The sequence below is a fragment of the Sciurus vulgaris genome (genome assembly GCF_902686455.1).
Source record: "Sciurus vulgaris genome assembly, chromosome: 5".
Lineage (NCBI taxonomy): Eukaryota > Metazoa > Chordata > Mammalia > Rodentia > Sciuridae > Sciurus > Sciurus vulgaris.
In genome coordinates this window covers 135,266,645-135,273,494 of record NC_136465.1, presented here as the reverse complement: position 1 = coordinate 135,273,494, position 6,850 = coordinate 135,266,645, and the positions used below count along the sequence as shown (strand labels likewise).

Sequence of the window (6,850 nt, the reverse complement as noted above, 5' to 3'; positions counted from 1 at the left end):
GCTAATAACCTACATAATAAGATTTTTTTTAATGTGTTTATAAGATTTTACAAAGTTTTTCATAATAGTCCTTGTCAAACATCTCTGAATCATACATTTGTTAAAAATAAGAACTTTCAAGGTAAAAACACAAAGCACATTGCAAACTTCAGAACTCTAGTTTACAAATATGGTTCAAGAGTAGTTATGTCAAGTGGAACAAAACACATATGACCTCATATGTGATACCAGTAAATGTTCTTTATATTGCTATTCAAATTAATAAAGCACAAAATACGTAACTGTCTTTGGGTTTTCATCAAGAATAATTTTATTTGCAAGTTTGAACTTGCACAAAATTGAGCAGTAGAAATAAAATAGTTTAAAGCAGCATGCTCACCAAATTATTTCTTGACTTCCTTTTATTCATGAATTCATTAGTATCTGATTATGAATAAATATTAGTTTTTAGTTGGAGGCTAATTAAGAATTTATGGTTTGTAAGCACATAAAAATTAAGAAAAAATGTATAATAGAATGAAAATGCTCATAGGAATTAAATAGCAAGTATTACAGAATACTAAATATCTAAAAATTGTGAAGGCTTCAACTACCAAATGTATGGCTATCCAAGACATCAAATAAAGTTCAATGAGACATAAATCACTAGTATTAAATATATCATTAGTTACACACTTAGCATCATATTGTTAGGTCTCTAATGTAAAATCCTGTTTCTGGTGTCTAAAAATATACTACCTTTAATAAACAGGTTTTCTATTGTGATGAACATAAAAATGACACCATATTTTAACAGATGTTTGTGGTAGGTAGTAATCTTCTAAATGAAAGAATAGTTTATCTCTATTCTTTTTTCCAAACATTTCTTCTTTTTCAGAATGAGTTGGTATATTCATAGCAATTCTGGTCATACTATTTTTTTCTTCTTCAATACAATCATCAAATAGATTATGTGTACTGCCATTCCAATTTTATTAGGTTCACTTTGTATGAGTCTGGATTTTTGGTTCAAATTCTTTTATTGAAATCAGCAGGCTTATCATTTCATTTCATTCAAGAATAGAAAGACCATCATTTTACAGAGTTGGCAGCTTTTCTGCTTCAGAGATTCTGTAATTTAGTTGGCTACTCTAATAGGGTTATATTTCATGTATGCTGAATACACCCTTTATGCTTGTGTTACTCCTTAGAGAACTCACAGACAAAATAAAGTAGTTTATTGCATAAGAGATGGCAATTGCATTGACCATTAACCTCAATAACTTGCAAAGGCTATAGAGAAGCTTATAAAACACTTTGTAGTCAAGTTTAAAGCAGTACAAGATGTTTGTTCAAGCTGAAGCACTGATATATAAAGGAAAATCTTATAATCTCTCTCCTCATGAGCAGACCTATCATTACAAACTCAAGTGTATTTTGTATGTGTGTATAAGAAAGAGAAAAAGTTTGCCTACGGCTAACTAAGGGATTTTTGGCTTGCATATGGAGCTGCAGTATATGTGGAAAATATTCATTCATATAACAAAATATTGTATTAAATTTTCACAGATTTCTAATTTAGATGCAAATAAATTTTATAGAAGTAGTAAATTGCCTCTCTTAAGTTTTAATGCAACTATATTAAAAATGCACAGAGAGATGAATTCTTTATATAACTGGAAAATCAGATAATTATTATCAAATAAATATATTATTTATGCTTGTTCAGTATAAAATAAGAAACCATTTAAACTGTAATTTTCTTTAGACCACTAATGTCCATTTAATTTCTGCTTTGCAAGCAAAGGCACATATTAAGTTCCAATTGCTTTACAAGAACAATTAATTGAATTTATAATTTTTTAAACAAAATTACACTATTTTCTTGGTATAGTACACATGGATATTAACTTAGTATTTACTCTTAGAACCACATTAAAATAGTTTCAAAACAAGTTTAAATAAAACTTTTAACATTGATTAATCAAATAAACCATTAGCAAAAGATTTAATAAGAAATAAGTTTGCAAGTGAAAATTTTAACTAAAAAAAGAAGTAACTATAATTTTAAATTATATAGTATCACTAAAAATTACTATATAATTTTAATACTATATACTATACTATATAAAAATTACTATATAATTTTTAATTATATAGTATCACTATTGTAAAACTTGTAAATCAGGATATGTTCAAGGAAATAGAAGTGGAATAATCTAATAACTTCCTTACCAGAATTCTGAATTTCTTTCTATTTTTAATCATTCATAGAATAGAAGCCTTCTCCTCCTCTTTAGAAACAAAACTTTTTATTTGGCAATGAACGGGATATAGGAAAGGGAATGGAATAAATGTCTTCTGTGTTTTCCTAGCATATCATTCTCAAATATAAAATGCTTTAAAAAATCTGGAAAAAAAAAGTGACATATAGCAAAGAACTAAGGAGAAACCAACATCCAAAAGTAAATGGTAGAATTGCCTTTAGACACTTATCAAACTGTATCACAAAGTGACTTGATTTTTAAAGGCTGTGTTGTGAACACAGAACAAAGCTATTAAACCAAGAAAAATTTCCAGTTGGAATCCGTAATCTGCCATACAGTCAATTTGCTTAATTTCTTCTACCCTAGGAGAATAGGTAGACTTTAAGATAGACTCCTTACCACAAAAGGGATGACAAGAAAAAAAAGTCTGCTCCATCTTTACCCTTACATAAAAGGATCTTATGAAATAAAACCTTCCTGCATGCAGTTCTGAAGATTAATGTATACCATCCGTACTAAGGAGGGAAATTTCTTAGAGAAGAAATAATTCTGTTTATATTAATAGTCATCAAAAGGTAAGCTTCATCAGGGTAAATAGTGAGGTTCAAACGCTGTATAACACATTCCCTACCACATGGCATTTGCTCAAATACTTGATACATAAATGATTGGATTTGTTTTCAAGCTAGAAGATAGAGTCCAGAAAATCGAACATATTTTTAGAAAAACAAAATTTCAACAAAACTTCTTTATGAATCTCATTAAAAAAAAAAAAAAATAGCACCGTAAGAAAGGCGGGATAGGAGAAATGAATGCCAGTGCCTGAGCGCGCACTCTAGATACTGCCCCTTGTTTGTTGGACGACTGCTAGTTATGGAGCAAAGTGCTCGCCTGGCACCGAGAAGCAGAGCAGTCCTGGGAGTAGCTGTCCAGTCCCATGAGGCACAGGCGGGTAGCCTCGAGTGCAGCAAGCACCGTTCAGCAAGCTGCGGGGGTGCTAGGAGGAGAAAGCTGGGGTGGTGGCCAGAGTGGGTCCTGGGACAGCGGATCTGGGGCGGGACTTCGAGAAGAGGCTGGACCGAGTTTCTGAGTGGCAGGGGCTGCAATGGTGATTTTTTTAGAGGCTACATGACCAGCGGTGTGCTGGTTGCCTTCAGACAGGGCGATGGCATCTGGGTGGGCCATGCAGTGCTGGCCATCAATGGCGTGGACGTGAACAGCCAGTATATGACTGATGGGAAAAAGGTGCTGGAGTATCTGGGTAACCCTGCTAATTACCCGGTGTCCTTTTGATTCGGTCGGCCCTGCCTCACCTTCAATGATAAGCTCTTGCTGACACCATGTTCCCCTCGCTTTCTGCCATTGGCTCCCAACTGTCTCCTGAACAGGGAGGCTCAGGCATTGAGATGCTGGAGCAACACATTCAGAATGCACTGCTTCCAGACACTGACAGGGATCAAGCTTGAGGTGCTGGCAGATCCTAGGCAAGCCGGAATAGATTCTCTTCTTTGGAAAAATTTATGAAATTTACCCAGACTTTGCCCTCAAGAATTCTTTCTACTCCCTGGAAATACCCATCAGGTGTGAGCTGTTTGACCAAAACCTGAAGCGAGCTTTGGAAGTGGCAGAGAAAGCTGGGACTTTTGGACCTGCATCATAGGTTAAACCTATAATAGAACCCCCCCCCCCCCCATTCTGAGAGATCCTGTCCCATGGGTTCAATTGTTTCCACTCCAACAGAGAGATCCCAACAGCCTTGTTCCTGTACTTGAAACTGGGAGGATGCTGATGTCTTTAACTGGTACCTGGACCTTAATGGTATGCTTTCTTTCTGTACATGTCATGGTCTTACTTCCCAACTCTGTACAGATTTATTTATGGAGGAGGTAGCCCATAAATGCTGTAATAAATATTCCTTTGATCCAGAAAACAAAAGCACCTTCAAATATTAATTTAAAACCAAAAATTAAAAAGATAACAAAAATCTACCAGCCTTCAATACTAAATTCTAAATAACCACATAGTAGAGTTATTAGATAAAAATAATAATATAAGCATGGTTTAACATATTAAAGTTATGAAAGATAGAATTTAAAATGTAAGAAAGAAATCAAATCTGAACAGAATATAATTAGAAAACAGTGTCCAGAAACTAAAAAGTACAATCCTAGCAATTAAAACTAGAAAATTTCATGTATTGCTTATTTGGAATGATATTCCTACTAAGAATAGAAAAGAACAAAAACTTCAACAAGTTCTAGTGAAAACAAGGAAAAACCTGAATAAAGCCTCCAGTTTCAATTCCTGTAATTGCTTGCTTTTATCATCAGCTTTAGAGATTCCAGTTACTAAGCAATATACACCGATTAGCTTTGCAATGGAAAATTTTTCTGATGTGTGGGTCACAATGGTAACATTTGCCTAAGTTGATTTGCAGGAACTTGGAGGCTACTTTTGTCTATCTCAAACCAACCAAAGGTACTAATTTTTCACTTGAGCAAATGTCTCATGGGTGAACTTTTGATATCCAAGGGCCACACCTCCTCCTCCAAGTTTGCTAATGTTGCCATTCTCTAAATGTGCACCCTATGAAGAACCATGACATTTGATAACGTGTGTAGACCTCTGTTTACTTCATTTGTCCTTATAACCAATAACTTTTCCTTCACCTCAGACCACCTTTCTTTATCCCATAAATATCCCTAAACCCTATCCTCAGTGGAGCAAATTTGAGCCCTGATTCTTCCATCTCCACACAGTTTTCTGCCTTCTGAATAAATTATTTCTCTTTTGCAAAACTCATAATTTTTCAGTGATTAACATTGTGCAGTGGGCAAAGTAAAGTGGTTCAGTAATGTCAGTTCAGTAACGTCAGTTCAGAAACATCAGTAGGAAGGTATTGTAGATCTAATTTAGTGAAAAATTAGGGGCCAACTTCATTTTATTATGATCAGACACATGAAGTGCTTAGAAATCATCACTTCTCTTAGCTGAAATATTGAAGTCAGTGACTTTTCCTTGATCCATTAGATCACTGAAGTCAGAGGGCAAATCGCCACCTTAAGATATCTATGACGAGTCAGAGCAGATACTGCTCACTTAAAAGCAGAAGCCACATGAGTCATAACATCATAGGAACAATTAAACGGTAATGTAACAAATTGCTGGAGGATAAACAGACAAGAAATTGAGATTGAGAACTTCTGAGACCTCAGTATTTGGGATGGCGGTGCAAAAATTCCTGTGCTTGACCTCTAATAAACCATACTCAAGTTCTTATGGTGCACAGAAAACCTAAATCTCATCTTGACCCTTAACCTTGACAGGGAAAGACAAGAGAACCATTGTGAAATACTCCCAAGTGTCTTCTTAAAAAAACAAAAAGAAAGAAAGAAAGAAAGAAAGAAAGAAAGAAAGAAAGAAAGAAAGAAAGAAAGAAAGAAAGAAAGAAAGAAAGAAAGAAAGGAAAAGCATAACCTCCTATATTGCTGGTGGGACTGCAAATTGGTGCAACCACACTCTAAAGCAATATGGCAACTCCTCATAAATCTTGGAATGAAACCACCACTTGACCTGGTTATATCACTTCTTGGTATATATCCAAGAGACTTAGAAATAGCATACTACAGTGATGCGGCTATGTCAGTGTTTAAAGAAGCTCAATTAACAAAAGCTAAACTATGGAACCAACTTAGGTACCCTACAACAGATGGATGGATAAAGAAAATGTGGTATATATACACAGTCATATTAGAATGACTATGTCATTTGCCAGAAAATGGATGGATCTGGAGAACATTATGCTAAGTGAAGTAAGCCAATCCCAAAAAAACCAAAGGTCAGATGTTCTCTCTGATATGTGGATGCTAACCCACCACAAATGAGGGTAGTGAGGGGAAGAATAGAAGCTCAGCAGAATGAGCAAGACACAAACTCTCATAGAAGGCTGAAAGAAGGCTAAAGTCAACTGAAGAAATGTAAATAATGACCCTGGAAAATTTACCACCAATGGTTCCTATGACTATAATGAACCTTAAACAGACCAACTTCTACTAAGACTAAAATAAATCCTTGCTTATGGCCTTAACCTTAACTTTAGTTCCTATAAGGCAGAACATTATGTTCATCTTTTACCACCAAAAAAATATCCTAAAAGAAATAGTAAAAGTCAAGAAAGAGGAGTCAAAAGAGACAAAGAAAACTTCAAACTTAGATACAGAAATGACATATATGTTAGAATTATCAGATGGGAAATAGAAAATAACTATGACTAATATGTTGAGAGCTTTCATGATAAAGGGAGACAGTGTAGAAGAACATGTGGGTATTATAAACTGAAATACAGAAACTGTAGGAAAGCATTAAAGAAAGATGTCAGAAGTTCAAAACATCATTAGAGAATTGAAAAATGCTTTTGAAGAAATGTTGGTTTTCCAGAGTGGCTATAAGAAATTACTACAAAATGGACAGCTAAAACAGAAATGTACTTCTCTTAGAGTTCAGGAGGCTGGAAGTTTGAATCTAAGAGCTCAGCAAGATTGGTTCCTTTTAAGAGGTGCTGAACAAGAAGCTATTCATGCTTCTCCCTTAGGCTCTTGTGATTG

The 6,850-nt window shown here is 34.6% G+C and overlaps 1 pseudogene across 1 annotated transcript; it reads left to right on the top strand.

Moving 5' to 3' along the window:
- Positions 1-3,183: 3,183 nt before the first annotated feature.
- On the top strand, positions 3,184-3,932 carry LOC306661120 (trafficking protein particle complex subunit 4-like; annotated as a pseudogene). The gene is made up of 2 exons: positions 3,184-3,318; positions 3,368-3,932. The product of its transcript is annotated as a trafficking protein particle complex subunit 4-like (transcript).
- The last annotated feature ends 2,918 nt before the right edge of the window (positions 3,933-6,850 follow it).